This window comes from Mytilus edulis, chromosome 5 (genome assembly GCF_963676685.1).
Source record: "Mytilus edulis chromosome 5, xbMytEdul2.2, whole genome shotgun sequence".
Lineage (NCBI taxonomy): Eukaryota > Metazoa > Mollusca > Bivalvia > Mytilida > Mytilidae > Mytilus > Mytilus edulis.
The window spans coordinates 48,418,162-48,441,105 of NC_092348.1; positions in this window are offsets into that span (position 1 = coordinate 48,418,162).

Here is a 22,944-nt window from a genome sequence, read left to right on the forward strand (position 1 = left end):
CGAATAGGTAACAGGGTATTAACCGAGCGCTGGAACGGGTACATATGCACTAATAGGGTTATTTCATCTGTAAGAACACATTGTTACCACCAGAGACATGAACACAATTGAAAATACTTTTCTAAAAGGTGCAACGTACAACAAACGTATTATAAGTGAATAGGTAACGAATAGGTAACGAATAGGTAACAGGGTATTAACCGAGCGCTGGAACGGGTACATGCGCGCTAATAGGGTCATTTCATCTCTCAGAACACATTGTTACCACCAGAGACATGGACACAATTGAAAATCCTTTTCTAATAGGTGCAACGTACAACAAACTTATTATAAGTGAATAGGTAACGAATAGGTAACGAATAGGTAACAGGGAATTAACCGAGCGCTGGAACGGGTACATGCACGCTAATAGGGTCATTTCATGTCTAATTACACATTGTTACCACCAGAGACATGAACACAAGTGAAAATCCTTTTCTAAAAGGTGCAATGTACAACGAACGTATTTAAAGCGAATAAGTAACGAATAGGTAACAGGGTATTAACCGAGCGCTGGAACAGGTACATATGCGCTAATAGGGTCATTTCATCTCTAAGAACACATTGTTACCACCAGAGACATGAACACAATTGAAAATCCTTTTCTAAAAGGTGCAACGTACAACAAACGTATTATAAGTGAATAGGTAACGAATAGGTAACAGGGTATTAACCGAGCGCTGGAAAGAGTACATGCGCGCTAATAGGATCATTTCATCTCTAATTACACATTGTTACCACCAGAGACATGAACACAAGTGAAAATCTTTTTCTAAAAGGTGCAACGTACACCAAACGTATGTAAAGCGAATAAGTAACGAATAGGTAACGAATAGGTAACGAATAGGTAACAGGGTATTAACCGAGCGCTGGAACGGGTACATATGCGCTAGTAGGGTCATTTTATCTCTAAGAACACATTGTTACCACCAGTGACATGAACACAATTGAAAATCCTTTTCTAAAAGGTGCAACGTACAACAAACGTATTATAAGTGAATAGGTAACGAATAGGTAACGAATAGGTAACAGGGTATTAACCGAGCGATGGAACGGGTACCTGCGCGCTAATAGGGTCATGTCATCTCTAAGAACATATTGTTACCACCAGAGACATGGACACAATTGAAAATCCTTTTCTAAAAGGTGCAACGTACAACAAACGTATTATAAGTGAATAGGTAACGAATAGGTAACGAATAGGTAACAGGGTATTAACCGAGCGCTGGAACGGGTACATGCGCTCTAATAGGGTCATTTCGTCTCTAAGAACATATTGTTACCACCAGAGACATGAACACAATTAAAAAACGATTTATTTCAAGGTGCAACGTATACTTACCCCGCGCATTAAAAGCGAATAAGGAACGAATAAGTAACAGGGTATTATCCGCGCGCTGGAACGGGTACATGCACGCTAATAGAGTCATTTTATCTCTGAGAAGACATTGTTAACACCAGAGACATAAACACAATTGAAAATCCTTTTCTAAAAGGTGCAACGTACAACAAACGTATTATAAGTGAATAGGTAACGAATAGGTAACGAATAGGTAACGAATGGGTAACAGGGTATTAACCGAGCGCTGGAACGAGTACATGCGCGCTAATAGGGTCGTTTCATCTCTAATTACACATTGTTACAACAAGAGACATGAACACAAGTGAAAATCTTTTTCTAAAAGGTGCAACGTACAACAAACGTATTTAAAGCGAATAAGTAACGAATAGGTAACGAATAGGTAACAGGGTATTAACCGAGCGCTGGAACGGGTACATATGCGCCAATATGGTTATTTCATCTGTAAGAACACATTGTTACCACCAGAGACATGAACACAATTGAAAATACTTTTCTAAAAGGTGCAACGTACAACAAACGTATTATAAGTGAATAGGTAACGAATAGGTAACGAATAGGTAACAGGGTATTAACCGAGCGCTGGAACGGGTACATGCTCGCTAATAGGGTCATTTCATGTCTAATTACACATTGTTACCACCAGAGACATGAACACAATTGAAAATCCTTTTCTAATAGGTGCAACGTACAACAAACGTATTATAAGTGAATAGGTAACGAATAGGTAACAGGGTATTAACCGAGCGCTGGAACGGGTACATGCTCGCTAATAGGGTCATTTCATGTCTAATTACACATTGTTACCACCAGAGACATGAACACAAGTGAAAATCCTTTTCTAAAAGGTGCAACGTACAACGAACGTATTTAAAGCGAATAAGTAACGAATAGGTAACAGGGTATTAACCGAGCGCTGGAACGGGTACATATGCGCTAATGGGGTCATTTCATCTCTAAAAACACATTGTTACCACCAGAGACATGAACACAATTGAAAATCCTTTTCTAAAAGGTGCAACGTACAACGAACGTATTTAAAGCGAATAAGTAACGAATAGGTAACAGGGTATTAACCGAGCGCTAGAACGGGTACATATGCGCTAATGGGGTCATTTCATCTCTAAAAACACATTGTTACCACCAGAGACATGAACACAATTGAAAATCCTTTTCTAAAAGGTGCAACGTACAACAAACGTATTATAAGTGAATAGGTAACGAATAGGTAACAGGGTATTAACCGAGTGCTGGAACGAGTACATGCGCGCTAATAGGATCATTTCATCTCTAATTACACATTGTTACCACCAGAGACATGAACACAAGTGAAAATCCTTTTCTTAAAGGTGCAACGTACAACAAACGTATTTAAAGCGAATAAGTAACGAATAGGTAACGAATAGGTAACAGGGTATTAACCGAGCGCTGGAACGGGTACATATGCGCTAATAGGGTCATTTCATCTCTAAGAACATATTGTTACCACCAGTGACATGAACACAATTGAAAATCCTTTTCTAAAAGGTGCAACGTACAACAAACGTATTATAAGTGAATAGGTAACGAATATGTAACGAATAGGTAACAGGATATTAACCGAGCGATGGAACGGGTACATGCGCGCTAATAGGGTCATGTCATCTCTAAGAACATATTGTTACCACCAGAGACATGGACACAATTGAAAACCCTTTTCTAAAAGGTGCAATGTACAACAAACGTATTATTAGTGAATAGGTAGCGAATAGGTAACGAATAGGTAACAGGGTATTAACCGAGCTCTGGAACGGGTACATGCGCTCTAATAGGGTCATTTCTTCTCTAAGAACACATTGTTACCACCAGAGACATGAACACAATTAAAAAACGATTTATTTCAAGGTGCAACGTATACTTACCCCGCGCATTAAAAGCGAATAAGGAACGAATAAGTAACAGGGTATTATCCGAGCGCTGGAACGGGTACATACGCGCTAATAGGGATATTTCATCTATAAGAACACATTATTACCACAAGAGATATGAAAACAATTGAAAATCCGTTTCTTAAAGGTGCAACGTACAACAAACGTATTATAAGTGAATAGGTAACAGGGTATTAACCGAGCGCTGGAACGAGTACATGCGCGATAATAGGGTCGTTTCATCTCTAATTACACATTGTTACCACCAGAGACATGAACACAAGTGAAAATCCTTTTCTAAAAGGTACAACGTACAACAAACGCATTATAAGTGAATAGGTAACGAATAGGTAACGAATAGGTAACAGGGTATTAACCGAGCTCTGGAACGGGTACATGCGCTCTAATATGGTCATTTCTTCTCTAAGAACACATTGTTACCACCAGAGACATGATCACAATTAAAAAACGATTTATTTCAAGGTGCAACGTATACTTACCCCGCGCATTAAAAGCGAATAAGGAACGAATAAGTAACAGGGTATTATCCGAGCGCTGGAACGGGTACATACGCGCTAATAGGGATATTTCATCTATAAGAACACATTATTACCACCAGAGATATGAACACAATTGAAAATCCTTTTCTAAAAGGTGCAACGTACAACAAACGTATTAAAAGCGAATAAGTAATGAATATTTAACAGGGTATTATCCGAGCGCTGGAACGGGTACATATGCGCTTATAGAGTTATATCACCTCTAAGAACCCAAATCTACCACCAGAGACAACAAAACAATTGAAAATCATGTTTTAAAAAGTGCAACGTATGATACACGTATTATAAGCGAATTATAAGCGAGTGATGGAACGAATTAAACAAGGTAATAGCATGCTCCGAAACAATGTTCACCCTGCTAACATGTTTAACCCCACCACATTATGTTAGTATGTGCCTGTCCCTAGACAAGAGCCTGAAATTAAGTAGTTATCGTTTGTTTTTGTGTTACATATTTGTTTTCCGTTTATTTTTTTGTTTATGAAATACGGCCGTTAGTTTTGTTGTTTGAATTGTTTGAAATTGTCATATCTGGGCCTTTTATAAGTGACTACACGGTTTGGGCTATGCTCATTGTTGAAGGCCGTACATTGACCTATAGTTGATAGTTTCTGTGTCATTTTGGTCTATTGTGGGTTGTTGTCTCATTAGCAATCATACCACATCTTTTTTTTTATGCAAGCGCTAACACGGTGATTTCATCCCTTCGAACCAAGATCCATCTTCAAACATACGGACATAAAGCAGTCAAAAGGTAGAACGTATAAAAATCAAATAAGGAACAAATGAGTATCGAACATAAAGTAAAAGGATCGGTTGAGCACAAACACATATAAATAGGTCATAAAAAGATCATTTTACCTCAACAAATTTAGAACTATTACCAGATATAAGAGTATAAACAACAAGAAGTAATTGTAACAGGATGCTGTTACGAAGTCTCCCAAATAAAGCTCCCATAACTCGCTATTCATATGGTCCCATGTTCATTTGATTTAATTTTTTGTCCCATACAAGAATATATATGGCTTACTGGTGTGGATCTCCACCATTTACAAGTATTCAAACAGGAGGGGGTGGTGACGACCCCCAGGGACTTTACCTACATTTCATTTTATTTGTTTTATTGTCCCCTACAAGAATATATATGGTTTAGGGGTGGGGATGTTGACCGTTTACAAGTTTTCAAACAAGAGGGGGTGGGATGACCCCCTCAGGACTTCCCTTTTATCTCATTTTATTTGTTTTATTGTCCCCTACAAGAACATATATGGTTGAGGGGTGGGGATCTGGACCATTTACAAGATAATAGTACATTCTCAAATTGAACGGGGTGGGGTTGACCCCAAGGAACTTCCATTTAATTTCATTTGATTAGTTTTATTGTCCCTTACAAGAATATATATAGTTTAGGGGTGGGGATGTTGACCGTTTACAAGTTTTCAAACAATAGGGGGTGGGGTGACCCCCTAGGGACTTTCCTTTTATTTCATTTCATTTGTTTTATTGTCCCCTACAAGACAATATATGGTTTAGGGGTGGGGATCTGGACCATTTACAAGATAATAGCACATTCTCAAATTGAGCAGGAGGGGGGTGACTCCCAGGAACTTCCATTTAATTTCATTTGATTTGTTTTATTGTCCCCTACAAGAATATATATGGTTTAGGGGTGGGGATCTGGACCGTTTACAAGATAATAGCACATTCTCAAATTGAACGGGGTGGGGTGACCCCCAGGAACTTTTATTTAATTTCATTTGATTATATAGTTTTATTGTCCCATACAAGAATATATATGGTTTAGGGGTGGGGATCTGGACCGTTTACAAGTTAAAAGCATATTCTCGAATTGAAGGGGGTAGGGATGACCCCCAGGGACACCCCTATATTTCATGTGATTTGTTTTATTGTCCTTTAATCATATCTGAAGACTACATGTATCTATCACTTACAGTTTTCAAGTTATATTCATTTGAAAATTTTAGAAAATAAAATCCCATAGGGTTCTATAGTAAACCCCTCCCTTCTTTATGCCCCTCAAAATACCCCTGAATAGACCCCAATGCACAAATGAACGATTGATGGCTCACCTAGACATATTAGTCTAACATTTTATGAAACCCTAAGTAAATCTGACAAGCAGTTTTGGAGAAATGCTGCGGACAAGTTCATTTTTAAAGTGGCGAAAGAAGAAGAGGAAGAAGAAGAATAATAACTAGATTTGTAATTGCTAGCAATAACGGATGGCACCCTTCCCCTATTGCCAGGTGAGCAGCGGCCATTTAGAAAATTTCAAACTCAAAAGTCAAGTCTACATAAGCTAGGCAACATTTGTTATAAGTTTCCTTAAATTTGAAGCATTTTGAAGTTTTTCATATTTTTGCTGTTTCCATGGTAACGGCGGCCATTTTGAATATTCGAAAGTCAAACCCGTGCTGCATTTTTTGCCCTCCATAATAATATACCATTTAATGTCTCTAGAATAAATTTAACATTGACGTTCTGGAATGTTCTGTGAAAATTCAAAGTTTTGACCTTTTTGCATTGTTTCCAAGGTAACAACAGATATTTTGGAAATTCCAACGCCAAATTCCTCATCTTCCAATGTTGCTCATCGTTACTGTGAAGTTTTCTGAAGTTTGGAGCATTTTGAGAATTTCGAAATTTTTGGTGTAGTTTCCATGGCAACATAGTAGTTCCAATGATCACCAAAATCATCCAACACCTGTATATAGTGGGCACCTACATTGTATTAAAATATAATGATTCTGAGATAAAGCATATCCAAACAGTTCACCAAAACAAAAAACTGGATTTTTTCACATTTGTTCTGTTTCCATGGAAACGGTAGCCATCTTGAACCATTCCATGCTTCCTGCAACTCTGCACCTGGGGGTCCTTACTATAGTAGAGTTCCATCAACATTGGTCCATTGGATTTCGAGAAATCACCTGGACAAAATTTGTTGCAAGAAAAATAATAATAACTAGATTTGCCATTGCAAGCAATAGCGGATGGCACCCTTCCCACATTGCCAGGCGAGCGGCAGCAATCTAGAAGATTCCAAAGTCAAAGTGTGCATCTACACATTCTAATTATCATTTTTGTGAAGTTTCATTAAGTTTGGAGCATTTTGAAGTTTTTGACATTTTTGCTGTTTCCCTGGTTACGGCCGCCATTTTGAAAATTCCAACTTCAAATGTCAACTCTGCTTATGCCAGTGACCATTCCTGTAAAGTTTCATCCAGTTTGCAGCATTTTTATTTTTTTGGAATTTTTTTACCTTTTTGCGTTGTTTCCATGGTAACAACAGGTATTTTGGAAAATTCTACTCCAAATGCCACATCTTCGAATGTTGCTCATCATTACTGTGAAGTTTCATGAAGTTTGGAGCATTTTGATATTTTTGAAATTTTTGGTGTAGTTTCCATGGCAACATAGTAGTTCCAATGAATGCCAAAATCATCAAACACCTGTATATAGTTGGCACCTACATTGCATTAAAATATAATGATTCTGAGTTAAAGCATATCCAAACAGTTCACCAAAACAAAAAACTAGATTTTTTCACATTTGTTCCGTTTCCATGGTAACGGCAGCCATCTTGAACCATTCCATGGTGCCTGCAACTCTTCACCTAAGGGTCCTCTATATAATAGAGTTCCATCAACTTTGGTCCATTGGATTTCCAGAAATCTTCTGGACAAAATTAGGTGGAAGAAAAATAATAAAAACTAGATTTGCCATTGCAAGCAATAGCGGATGGCACCCTTCCCCCATTGCCAGGCGAGCGGCAGCCATTTTGAAAATTCCAAAATCATAGAGTGCATCTACTCATGCCAATTGTCAATTTTGTAAAGTTTCATTAAGTTTGGAGAAATTTTGAAATTTTTGAAATTTTTGCTGTTCCCATGGAAACGGCGGCCATTTTGAATATTCCAAAGTCAAACCCCCGCTGCAATTTTTTCCCTCCATTATCATATATACCATCATATACCATTTAATGTCTCTAGAATACATTTAACATTGATGTTCTGGAATGTTCTGTGAAAATTCAAAGTTTTGACCTTTTTGCATTGTTTCCATGGTATCTACAGATATTTTGGAAATTCCAACGCCAAATTCCACATCTTCCAATGTTGCTCATCGTAACTGTGAAGTTTCATAAAGTTTGGAGCATTTTGATATTTTTGAAATTTTTGGTTTAGTTTCCATGGCAACATAGTAGGTCCAATGAGTGCCAAAATCATCCAACACCTGTATATAGTGGGCACCTTCATTGTATTAAAATATGATGATTCTGAGTTAAAGCATATTCAAACAGTTCACCAAAACAAAAAACAGAAATTTTTCACATTTGTTTCGTTTCCATGGCAACGGCAGCCATCTTGATGGTGCCATACCCCACTGCACTATAGAATGAGGTGGTCTACATTATGGTATAGTTCCATCAATATTGTTCAAGCCAATTCCGAGAAATAGAATGGACAAAAAAGTGTGGAAGAATAAATATAACTAGAATTGCCATTGCAAGCAATAGCGGATGTCACCCTTCCCCCAATTGCCACTAAGCGGCAGCCTTTTAAAAATTGTTAAACAGTGAATGCACATATATGCATGGCAATACATTTTTCTGTAAATTTTCAGTGCATTCAAAGCATTTTTAAAAATTCACATTTCTGCTGTTTCCATGGCAACGGCAGCCATTTTGAAAATTTGAAAGTCAAAAGTCTCATCTTTACTTGTCAGGTAACAATAATATCAAGTTTCATTAAGTTCAAAGCATTTTGAGAATTTTTGACATTTTTCCAGTTTCCATGGCAACGGTAGCCATTTTGGAAATTCCAACTTCAAAAGTCTCATGCAGACTTGACAGTCAACAATCATAGTAAGTTTCATTACATTTTGAGCATTTTAAAATTTTTGAAATTTTTGACATTTTGGCTGGTTTCTATGGTTACACAGACCATTCCAAATTTCTAATGGCAGATACCACATTGGTACATGGGAGGGAACATACCATCAGAGTTTCAATGGATTTGACCTACCCTTTTAAGAAAGTAAATGCCACTTTTAGGTGTTTTTGGACCATTTTTACCATTTTTGCATTGTTTCCATGGAAACGGCAGACATTTTGGAAATTCCAACGCCAAATTCCACATGTACCAATGTTGCTCATCGTTACTGTGAAGTTTCATTAAATTTGGAGCATTTCCATATTTTGGAAATTTTTGGTGTAGTATCCATGGCAACATAGCAGTTCCAATGATTGCCAAAATCATCCAAAACCAGTATATGCCCGGCACCTACATTGTATCAAAAGATAATGATTCTAAGTTAAAGCATTTCCAAATAATTCATCAAAACCAAAAACTGGAATTTTCCATTATTTTTCGGTTTCCATGGTGATGGCAGCCATTTTTTAGTTCCAAAGTTGCACTGCAACTGGACAGTCAGGGTTCCTTGTTATAGTGCACCATCATTCAGATTGGTTCCTTTGGCTCTGAGAAAACTGCCGGACAAAACTAGGTGGAAGAATAATAATAATAACTAGATTTGTAATTGCTAGCAATAACGGATGGCACCCTCGTCCCCCTATTGCCAGGCGAGCGGCAGCCATTTTGAAAATTTCAAAGTCAAAGAGTGCATCTACACATGCAAGTCATCATTTTTGCAAAATTTCATTAAGTTTGAAGCATTTTGAAAATTTTGATATTTTTGCTGTTTCCATGGTTACGGCGGCCATTTTGGAAATTCCAACTTCAAAATGGAACTCCGCACATGTCAGTCACTATTCCTGTAAAGTTTCATCCAGTTTGCAGCACTTAATTTTTTTTGGAAATTTTGAACATTTGTGCTGCAACCATGGTTACAGTAGATAATTCCAAAATTCTAAAAGCGTACGTCTCATTGCCACATGTCATGTTATATATCAATACAGTTTCATTTACTTTGGTGCACTACTCTCTGAGAAAATGCTGATTTTATGCATTTTTCCATAGGGTCAATGCAAAACTGGGCCCCAGTTTCCATGACAACGGCGGCCATTTTGAACTATCCAAATATTGTCTTGACATCTTGGCATACTGGAGAACATTTTCATAAAGTTTCATCCAGCTGGATCTTATAATGAAAGAGTTCGAATTTTTGATATTTTAGCTGTTTCCATGGTAACGGCAGCCATTTTGAAAATTCCAAAGTCAAACTGGAAATCAGGAGATGCCAGTTAACATTCCTGTGGCGTTTCTTCCAGTTTGGAACACTTTGATTTTTTTCGCATTTGTGCTGTTTCCATGGAAACGGCGGCCATCTTTTACCATTCCATAGCAAGGTGCACAACTTCAAATGGGGTTCCTCATTATAGTTGAGTTCCATAAACATTGGTTCGTTCAATTCCGAGAACTCGCGCGGACAAAATGTGTGGAAGAAAAATAAAAATAACTAGATTTGCCATTGCAAGCAATAGCGGATGGCACCCTTCCCACATTGCCACTAAACTGCAGCCATTTTGGAAATTTAAAACAGTATTTACACATAAATACATTACAACATAATTGTTTGTAAATTTTTTAGCCAGTTTTGAGCATTTTTTCAATTTTTTACATTTTTGCTGTTCCCATGGTAACGGCGGCCATTTTGAATATTCCAAAAGTGCAATTTTTTCCCTCCATAATCATATATACCATCATATACCATTTAATGTCTCTAGAATAAATTTAACATTGATGTTCTAGAATGTTCTGTGAAAATTCAAAGTTTGGACCTTTTTGCATTATTTCCATGGTAACAACAGATATTTTGGAAATTCCAACGCCAAATTCCACATTTTCCAATGTTGCTCATCGTTACTGTGAAGTTTCTAAAAATTTGGAGCATTTCCATATTTTGGAAATTTTTGGTGTAGTTTCCATGGCAACATAGTAGTTCCAATGGATGCCAAAATCATCCAACACCTGTATATAGTCGGCACCTACATTGTATTAAAATATAATGATTCTGAGTTAAAGCATATCCAAACAGTTCACCAAAACAAAAAACTAGATTTTTTCACATTTGTTCCGTTTCCATGGTAACGGTAGCCATCTTGAACCATTCCATGGTGCCTGCAACTCTTCACCTAAGGGTCCTTTATATAATAGAGTTCCATCAACTTTGGTCCATTGGATTTCAGTAAACCTCCTGGACAAAATTAGGTGGAAGAAAAATAATAAAAATAAGAAAAAAAAGAAACGTACAATAACAATACGTCACCCCAACTCCGTTGAGGGTGCCATAATAACTAGAATTGCCATTGCAAGCAATAGCGGATGTCACCCTTCCCCCCATTGCCACTAAGCGGCAGCCATTTGAAAATTGTTTAACAGTGAATGCACATATATGCATGGCAATACATCTTTCTGTAAATTTTCAGTACATTGAGAGCATTCTAAAAAATTTCAAAATTCTGCTGTTTCCATGGCAACGGCAGCCATTTTGAAAATTTTGAAGTCAAAAGTCTCATCTTTACTTGCCAGTTAACAATAATATCAAGTTTCATTAAGTTCAAAGCATTTAGAGAAATTTTGACTTTTTTGCAGTTTCCATGGCAACGGTGGCCATTTTGGAAATTCCAAAGTCAAAAGTCTCATCCAGACTTGCCAGTCAACAATCATATTAAGTTTGATCAATTTAGGAGCATTTTGAAATTTTTGAGATATTTGATCCTGTATCCATGGTAACAGAGTAGTTCCAATGATTGTCAAAATCAATCAAAACCTGTATATAGTGGATAACTATATTGTGTAAAAATTTGATGATTTTAAGTTCAAGCATACCAAAGTTATTAACCAAACCCGGAAGTTTTTGGAGCATTTTGACCTTTTTGCTATGTTTCCATGGAAACGGCAGACATTTTGGAAATTTCAACGCCAAATTCCACATCTACCAAAGTTGCTCATCGTTATGGTAAAGTTTCAAAAAATTTGGAGCATTTTCATATTTTTGAAATTTTTGGTGTAGTTTCCATGGCAACATAGTAGTTCCAATGATTGCCAAAATCATCCAAAACCAGTATATGGGTGGCACCTACATTGTATTAAAATATGATGATTCTGAGTTTAAGCATCTCCAAATTATTCCAAAAAAACAAAAAGTGGAATTTTTCACAATTGTTCCGTTTCCATGGAAACGGCAGCCATTTTTTATGGTCTTAGACCCACCTGCACCCCGAAATTTTTTGTTCCACCTTATAGTGAACTATCATTAAGATTGGTTCCATTTCACTCCAAAAAACATGCCGGACAAAATAGGTGGAAGTATAATAATAATAATAATAATACAGAAAAAGAAACAGAGGAAAAGCAATATGTCACCCGACATTGTCGATCGGGTGACATAATAATACAGAAAAAGAAACAGAGGAAAAGCAATATGTCACCCGACATTGTCGATCGGGTGACATAACTAGAATTGCCATTGCAAGCAATAGCGGATGTCACCCTTCCCCCAATTGCCACTAAGCGGCAACCATTTCAAAATTGTTTAACAGTGAATGCACATATATATGCATGGCAATACATCTTTCTGTAAATTTTCAGTACATTGAGAGCATTCTAAAAAAATTCACAATTCTGCTGTTTCCATGGCAACGGCAGCCATTTTGAAAATTTTGAAGTTAAAAGTATCATCTTTACTTGCCAGTTAACAATAATATCAAGTTTCATTAAGTTCAAAGCATTTAGAGAATTTTTTACTTTTTTGCAGTTTCCATGGCAACGGTGGCCATTTTGGAAATTCCAAAGTCAAAAGTCTCATCCAGACTTGCCAGTCAACAATCATATTAAGTTTGATCAATTTGGGAGCATTTTGAAATTTTTGAAATATTTGGTCCTGTATCCATGGTAACAGAAGAGTTCCAATGATTGTCAAAATCATTCAAAAGCTGTATGTAGTGGACAACTATATTGTGTAAATTTTGATGATTTCAAGTTCTAGCAAACCAAAATTATTTACCAAACCCTGAGGTTTTTAGAGCATTTTGACACTTATGCACTGTTTCCATGGTAACGGCAGACATTTTGGAAATTCCAACGCCAAATTACGCATCTACCAAAGTTGCTCATCGTTACTATGAAGTTTCAAAAAATTTGGAGCATTTTGAAATTTTTGAAATTTTTGGGGTAGTTTCCATGGCAACATAGTGGTTCCAATGATTGCCAATATCATCCAAAACCAATATATGGCTGGCACCTACATTGTGATAGAATATGATGATTCTGAGTTTAAGCATCTCTAAATTATTCACAAAACCAAAAACTGGAATTTTTCACAATTGTTCCGTTTCCATGGAAACGGCAGCCATTTTTTATGGTCTTAGACCCTACTGCAACCCGAAATTTTGTGTTCCTCCTTATAGTGAATTATCTTTAAGATTGGTTCCATTTTACTCCAAAAAACCTGTCGGACAAAAAAAGGTGGAAGAATAATAATAATAACAAAGAAACATAAGAAAAGCAATATGTCACCCGACATTGTCGATCGGGTGACATAACTAGATTTGCCATTGCAAGCAATAGCGGATGGCACCCTTCCCCTATTGCCAGGTGAGCGGCAGCCATTTTGAAAATTTCAAAGTCGAAGACCGCATCTATAGATGTCTGTTAACATTGTTGTAAAGTTTCCTTAATTTTGGAGCATTTTGAAATTTTTGAAATTTTTGTAGTTCCCATGGCAACGGCGGCCATTTTGGAAATTCCGAAGTCCAATGTGTTATCTTCACTTGACATTGATCATTTATAATGAGTTTCATTACGTTTGGCGCATTTTGAGATTTTTTTACATTTTTGCAGTTTCCATGGTAACGGTGTCCATTTCGAAAATTCCAAATACAGTTTCAACATTGACTTATGCCATGTTATATATTCATAAAGTTTCTTTGAATTTGATCTTATATTCCTTAAGAAAAGACTGGTTTGATGTTTTTTCCCATAGGTTCAATGTTAAACTTTTCTCCAGTTTCCATGGCAATGGTAGAGATTTTGCAGAAGCTAAGTACTGTTGGTACCTCAAGGCACCACTGCCAACATTTACATAAAGTTTCATTAGGTTGGCTCTTATAACGAAAGATTTAGAATTGTGATTTTTTTTTACATTTTTGTAGTTTCCATGGTAACGGCGGCCATTTTTTACCATTCCAATGTCTCTTGCACAACTTCACATGGCGGTTCATATTATGGTATAGTTCCATCAACATTGGTCAGACCAATTCCGAGAAATAGCGTGGACAAAATGTGTGGAAGAATAAAAATAAGAAAAAAAAGAAACGTACAATAACAATATGTCACCCCAACTCCGTTGAGGGTGCCATAACTAGATTTGTAATTGCTAGCAATAACGGATGGCACCCTTCCCCCATTGCCAGGTGAGCGGCAGCCATTTTGAAAATTCCAAAGTCAAATAGTGCATCTACAGATGTTTAATAACATTTTTGCAAAGTTTCATTAAGTTTGAAGCATTTTGATATTTTGGATAATTTTGCTGTTTCCATGGAAACGGCGGCCATTTTGAAGATTCAAAACTCAAAAGTCAAGTCTACATAAGCTAGGCAACATTTTTTATAAGTTTCATTAAATTTAAAGCATTTTGAAGTTTTTCATATTTTTGCTGTTTCCATGGTAACGGCGGCCATTTTGAATATTCCAAAGTCAAACTCCCGCTGCAATTTTTTCCCTCCATAATCATATACCATTTAATGTCTCTAGAATAAATTTAACATTGATGTTCTGGAATGTTCTGTGAAAATTCAAAGTTTTGACCTTTTTGCATTGTTTCCATGGTAACAACAGATATTTTGGAAATTCCAACGCCAAAATCCATATCTTCCAAAGTTGCTCATCGTTACTGTGAAGTTTCCTTAAGTTTGGAGCATTTTGAAATTTTTGAAATTTTTGGTTTAGTTTCCATGGCAACATAGTAGTTCCAATGAGTGCCAAAATCATCCAATACCTGTATATAGTGGGCACCTACATTGTATTAAAATATAATAGTTCTGAGTTCAAGCAACTCCAAACAGTTCACTAAAACCAAAAACTAGATTTTTTCACATTTGTTTCGTTTCCATGGTAACGGCAGCCATCTTGATTATGCCAACCCTTAATTGCAAATCTGCACATGGTGATTAACATTATTGTATAGTTCCAGTAACATTGGTTCATTAAATTCCGAGATATAAGCTGGACAAAAATAGTGGAAGAAAAAAAATAATAAGAAAAAAGAAACGTAGAAAAGCAATATGTCACCCCAACTCCGTTGAGGTGCCATAATAAGAAAAAAAGAAACGTAGAATAACAATATGTCACCCCAACATCCGTTGAGGGTGCCATAACTAGATTTGCCATTGCAAGCAATAGCGGATGTCACCCTTCCCCTATTGCCACTAAGCGGCAGCCATTTCTATGGCAACGGCAGCCATTTTCAAATTTTCAAAGTCATAAGTCTCATCTTTACTTGTCAGTTAACAATAATATCAAGTTTCATTAAGTTCAAAGCATTTTGAAAATTTTTACATTTTCGCAGTTTCCATGGCAACGGTGACCATTTTGGAAATTCCAACTTCAAAAGTCTCATGCAGACTTGACAGTCAACAATCCTATTAAGTTACATCAATTTTGGAGCATTTTGAAATTTTTGAAATTTTTGACATTTTGATTGGTTCCTATGGCAACAGAGACCATTCCCAAAATTTAATGGCATATACCACATTGGTACATGGGAGGGACCATACCATCAAAGTTTCAATCAATTTGACCTACCATTTTAAGAAAGTAAATGCCACTTTTAGGTTTTTGGACCATTGTGACCTGTTTTGCATTGTTTCCATGGTAACAGCAGCCATTTTGGAAATTTCAACACCAAATTCCACATCTACCAATGTTGCTCATCATTACTGTGAAGTTTTATAAAATTTGGAGCATTTCCATATTTTTGAAATTTTTGGTGTAGTATCCATGGCAACATAGCAGTTCCAATGATTGTCAAAATCAATCAAAACCTGTATTTAGTGGATAACTATATTGTGTAAAAATTTGTTGATTTCAAGTTCAAGCATATCAAAATTATTCACCAAACCCTGAAGTTTTTAGAGCATTTTGACACTTATGCTCTGTTTCCATGGTAACGGCAGACATTTTGGAAATTCCAACGCCAAATTCCACATCTACCAATGTTGCTCATCGTTACCATGAAGTTTCAAAAAATTTGGAGCATTTTGATATTTTTGAAATTTTTGGTGCAGTTTCCATGGCAACATAGTAGTTCCAATGATTGCCAAAATCATCCAAAACAAGTATATGGCTGGCACCTACATTGTATCAAAATATGATGATTCTGAGTTTAAGAATCTCCAAATTATTCACCAAAACCAAAAACTGGAATTTTTCACAATTATTCTGTTTCCATGGAAACGGCAGCCATTTTTTTTGGTCTTAGACCCACCTGCACCCCGAAATTTTTTGTTCCACCTTATAGTGAACTATCATTAAGATTGGTTCCATTTCACTCCAAAAAACATGCCGGACAAAATAGGTGGAAGTATAATAATAATAATAATACAGAAAAAGAAACAGAGGAAAAGCAATATGTCACCCGACATTGTCGATCGGGTGACATAACTAGAATTGCCATTGCAAGCAATAGCGGATGTCACCCTTCCCCCATTGCCACTAAGCGGCAGCCAATTCAAAACAAGTTAACAGTGAATGCAGATCTATGAATTGCGATGTATCTTTTTGTAAATTTTCATTAAAATAAGTGCATCATGAAAAGTTTCACATTTCTGCTGTTTCCATGACAACGGCAGCCATTTTGAAAATTCCCAAGTCAAAAGTCTCATCTATACATGCCAGCTGACAATAATATTAATTTTAATTAAGTTTGGAGCATTTTGAAATTTTTTGACATTTTTGCAGTTTCCATGGCAACGGTGGCCCTTTTGAAAATTCCAACTTCAAAAATCGCATGCAGACTTGACAGTCAGCAATCGTATTAAGTTTCATTACTTTTTGAGCATTTTGAAATTTTTTGAAATTTTTGACATTTGGCTGGTTTCTATGGTAACACAGACCATTCCAAATTTCTAATGGCAGATACCACATTGGTACATGGGAGGGAACATACCATCAGAGTTTCAATGGATTTGACTTACCATTTAAAGGAAGTAAATGCCACTTTTTGAGGTTTTTTAAGCGTTTTGACCATTTTTGCCTTGTTTCCATGGTAACACAAGACATTTAGGAAATTCCAACGCCAAATTGCACATCTTCCAATGTTGCTCATCGTTACTGTGAAGTTTCATTAAATTTGGAGCATTTTGATAATTTTGAAATTTTCGGTGTGGTATCCATGGCAACATAGTAGTTCCAATGAATGCCAAAAATCATCCAAAACCAGTATATAGTGGGCACCTACATTGTACCAAAATATAATGATTCTAAGTTAAAGCATCTCCAAATAATTCACCAAAACCAAAAAGTGGAATTTTTCACATTTGTTCCGTTTCCATGGAAACGGTGGCCATTTTTAACCATTCCATAGCAAGGTGCACAACTTCAGATGGGGGTCCTCATTATAGTAGAGTTCCATCAACATTGGTTCCATTTTACTACAAAAAACCTGACGGACAAAAAAAAGGTGGAAGAATAATAATAATAACTAGATTTGCCATTGCAAGCAATAGCGGATGTCACCCTTCCCCCCATTGCCACTAAGCGGCAGCCTTTTCAAAAACTTTTAACAGTGAATGCACATATTTGCATGGCTATACATTTTTCTGTAAATTTTCAGTACATTTAGATCATTTTTAAAAACATGACTTTTTGCTGTTTCCATGGCAACGGCAGCCATTTTGAAATTTTCTAAGTCAAAAGTCTCATCTATACATGCCAGTTTACAATAATATTAAGTTTCATTAAGTTTGGAGCATTTTGAAAATATTTGACATTTTTCCAGTTTCCATGGCAACGGTAGCCATTTTGGAAATTCCAACTTCAAAAGTCTCATGCAGACTTGACAGTCAACAATCATAGTAAGTTTCATTACTTTTTGAGCATTTTGAAATTTTTGAAATTTTTGACATTTGTGATGGTTCCTATGGCAACAGAGACCATTCCCAAAATTTAATGGCATATACCACATTGGTACATGGGAGGGACCATACCATCAAAGTTTCGATCAATTTGACCTACCATTTTAAGAAAGTAAATGCCACTTTAAGGTTTTTTGACCATTTTGACCTGTTTTGCATTGTTTCCATGGTAACGGCAGACATTTTCGAAATTCCAACGCCAAGTTCCACCTCTACCAATGTTGCTCATCGTTACTGTGAAGTTTTATAAAATTTGAAGCATTTCCATATTTTGGAAATTTTTGGTGTAGTATCCATGGCAACATAGCAGTTCCAATGATTGCCAAAATCATCCCAAAGCAGTATATAGTGAGCACCTACATTGTATCAAAATCTAAAGATTTTAAGGTTAAGCATTCTCAAACAGTTCACCTAACTCCAAAATTATATTTTTTCACCATTTTTCCGTTTCCATGGTGATGGCAGCCATTTTTTTAGTGCCAATATTAAAAAGCAACAGGAAAGTCAGGGTTCCTTGTTATAGAGCACCATCATTCAGATTGGTTCCTTTGGCTCTGAGAAAGCGAGCGGACAAAATTAGGTGGAAGAAAAATAATAATAATAATAATAGAGAAAAAGAAACAGAGGAAAAGCAATATGTCACCCGACATTGTCGATCGGGTGACATAATAATACAGAAAAAGAAACAGAGGAAAAGCAATATGTCACCCGACATTGTCGATCGGGTGACATAACTAGAATTGCCATTGCAAGCAATAGCGGATGTCACCCTTCCCCCAATTGCCACTAAGTTGCAGCCATTTCAGAATCGTTTAACAGGGAATGAACATATATGCATGGCAATACATCTTTCTGTAAATTTTCAGTACATTCACAGCATTTTAAAAATTTCACATTTCTGCCGTTTCCATGGCAACGGCAGCCATTTTGAAAATTTCAAAGTCAAAAGCCTCATCATTACTTGTCAGTTAACAATAATATCAAGTTTCATTAAGTTCAAAGCATTTTGAGAATTTTTTACTTTTTTGCAGTTTCCATGGCAACGATGGCCATTTTGAAAATTCCAAAATCAAAAGTCTCATCCAGACTTGGCAGTCAACAATAATATTAAGTTTCATCAATTTTGGAGCATTTTGAATTTTTTGAAATATTTGATCCTGTATCCATGGTAACAGAGTAGTTCCAATGATTGTCATAATCATTCAAAACCTGTATATAGTGGACAACTATATTGTATAAAAATTTGATGATTTTAAGTTCAAGCATACCAAAGTTATTCACCAAACCCTGAAGTTTTTTGAGCATTTTGACCTTTTTGCATTGTTTCCATGGAAACGGCAGACATTTTGGAAATTCCAACGCCAAATTCCACATCTACCAAAGTTGCTCATCGTTATGCTAGAATTTCAAAAAATTTGGAGCATTTTCATTTATTTTAAAATTTTGGTGTAGTATCCATGGCAACATAGCAGTTCCAATGATTGCCAAAATCATCCCAAAGCAGTATATAGTGGGCACCTACATTGTATTAAAATCTAAAGATTTTACAGTTAAGCATTCTCAAACAATTCACCTAATTCCAAAATTATATTTTTTCACCATTTTTCTGTTTCCATGGTGATGGCAGCCATTTTTTTAATGCCAATATTAAAAAGCAACAGGAAAGTCAGGGTTCCTTGTTATAGTGCACCATCATTCAGATTGGTTCCTTTGGCTCTGAGAAAGCGAGCGGACAAAATTAGGTGGAAGAAAAATAATAATAACTAGATTTGCTATTGCAAGCAATAGCGGACGATGGCACCCCGTACTGCACATTGTCACAGTAGCATCAACAATTATGAGTGTACAAAAGTCAAATGGCATATCTATTATACATGTCGGAATCAGCATGTCCAACCCCCCCCCCCCCCCCCCCTTTTTTTTTCTCTTCCGTAGAATACGTTTCAGTTCTATACATAGTTTGGGAATCCTTTTTAAATCTAAAATTAGACACGCGCGCAAGTAGGAAGGTGGTGTCACGTGATACTGAAGTATATTATCGTGGACTTAGCATATTAATATTCTTTTTAGAGGGGACCTTGGACAGACAACATGTGTATATATTGACAGAGCGGCGTATTAACTGTTCAATTTATTCTTCAATAGCTCGCGTATCATACAATACATGTAACTTATCGTGTACAATTTAATTACATGTTTATCGATTGATTTCAGCTAATGTGTATATTTTAGCAGGTGTGTCATTCACGGATATGTACTTTAACGCAAGTGCAGAAATGTCAGTAATTTGTACTCTGAGTGTTTCTCGTTCTCTCGGTGGCGATTTTCTCTATAAAGCACATTAAATAAATTACATATTTTTTATTCTAGAATATTCTAGTACATGTTAGCAGTACAGCATTGCATGTGACCATATGCACATACTCCTAATTACGATTTCCGTGGAATTGTTGTTATATTTTAAAAGAAAATGCAGCTTAAATGCATTTTCCCATAGGGTCAATGCTAAAATTTTGTCCAGTTTCCATGGGAATGGCAGCCATTTTGGAAATTCCAAGTACTGTTGGTACCTCGGGGCACCACTGCCAACATTTACATAAACTTTCAAGACTTTGCCTCTTATAACGAAAGATTTAAAATTTGGATTTTTTTTTACATTTTTTTAGTTTCCATGGTAACGGCGGCCATTTTTTACCATTCCAATGTCTCTTGCACAACTTCACATGGCAGTTCATATTATGGTATAGTTCCATCAACATGGGTCTGACCAATTACGAGAAATAGCGTGGACAAAATGTGTGGAAGAATAAAAATAAAAAGAAAAAAAAGAAACGTAGAATAACAAGATGTCACCCCAACTCCGTTGAGGGTGCCATAACTAGAATTGCCATTGCAAGCAATAGCGGATGTCACCCTTCCCCTAATTGCCACTAACCGGCAGCCATTTCAAAATGGTTTAACAGTGAATGCACATATATTCATGGCAATACATCTTTCTGTAAATTTTCAGTACATTCAGAGCATTTTGAAAAAATTCACATTTCGGCTGTTTCCATGGCAACGGCAGCCATTTTGAAAATTTCAAAGTCAAAAGTCTCATCTTTACTTGCCAGTTAACACTAATATCAAGTTTCGTTAAGTACAAAGCATTTTGAGAAATTTTGACTTTTTTGCAGTTTCCATGGCAACGGTGGCCATTTTGGAAATTCCAAAGTCAAAAGTCTCATCCAGACTTGCCAGTCAACAATCATATTAAGTTTGATGAATTTAGGAGCATTTTGAAATTTTTGAAATATTTGGTCCTGTATCCATGGTAACAGAAGAGTTCCAATGATCGTCCAAATCATTCAAAAGCTGCATATAGTGGACGACTATATTGTGTAAAAATTTGATGATTTCAAGTTCAAGCATACCAAAATTATTCACCAAACCCTGAGGTTTTTAGAGCATTTTGTCACTTATGCACTGTTTCCATGGTAACGGTAGACATTTTGGAAATTCCAACGTCAAATTACGCATCTACCAAAGTTGCTCATCACTACTATGAAGTTTCAAAAAATTTGGAGCATTTTGAAATTTTTGAAATTTTTGGGGTAGTTTCCATGGCAACATAGTGGTTTCAATGATTGCCAATATCATCCAAAACCAATATATGGCTGGCACCTACATTGTGATAAAATATGATGATTCTGAGTTTAAGCATCTCCAAATAATTCACAAAACCAAAAACTGGAATTTTTCACAATTGTTCCGTTTCCATGGAAACGGCAGCCATTTTTTATGGTCTTAGACCCTACTGCACCCCGAAATTTTGTGTTCCTCCTTATAGTGAATTATCATTAAGATTGGTTCCATTTTACTCCAAAAAAGCTGTCGGACAAAAAAAGGTGGAAGAATAATAATAATAACAAAGAAACATAAGAAAAGCAATATGTCACCCGACATTGTCGATCGGGTGACATAACTAGAATTGCCATTGCAAGCAATAGCGGATGTCACCCTTCCCCTCATTGCCACTAAGCGGCAGCCATTTCAAAACAACTTAACAGTGAATGCAGATCTATGAATTGCGATATATCTTTCTGTAAATTTTCAATACAATAACAGCATTTGCCAAAAGTTTCACATTTCTGCTGTTTCCATGGCAACGGCAGCCATTTTGAAAATTCCAAAGTCAAAAGTCTCATCCATACATGCCAGTTGACAATAATATTAAGTTTGATTAAGTTTGGAGCATTTTGAAAATATTTAACATTTCTGCAGTTTCCATGGCAACCGCCGCCATTTTGGAAATTCCAACTGCAGACTTGACAGTCAACAATCATACTAAGTTTCAATATTTTTTGAGCATTTTGAAATTTTAGAAATTTTTGACATTTTGGCTGGTTTCTATCAGACCATTCCAAATTTCTAATGGCAGATTCCACATTGGTATATGGGAGGGAACATACCATAAGAGTTTCAATGGATTTGACCTACCATTTTAAGGAAGTAAATGCCCCTTTTTAAGGTTTTTAAAGCGTTTTGACCATTTTTGCCTTGTTTCCATGGGAACACAAGACATTTTCGAAATTCCAACGCCAAATTCCACATCTACCAAAGTTGCTCATCGTTATGCTTAAGTTTCAAAAAATTTGGAGCATTTTGATATTTTGGAAATTTTTGATGTAGTTTCCATGACAACATAGTAGTTCCAATGATTGCCAAAATCATCCAAAACCAGTATATGCCCGGCACCTACATTGTATCAAAATATAATGATTCTGAGTTTAAGCATCTCCAAATTATTCACCAAAACCCAAAAATTTAATTTTTCACATTTGTTCCGTTTCCATGGTAACGGCAGCCATTTTTAATGGCCTTATGACCTACTGCAACCCGGAATTTTGTGTTCCTCATTATAGTCAACTATCATTAAGATTGGTTCCATTGTCTCCAAGAAAACTGCCGGACAAA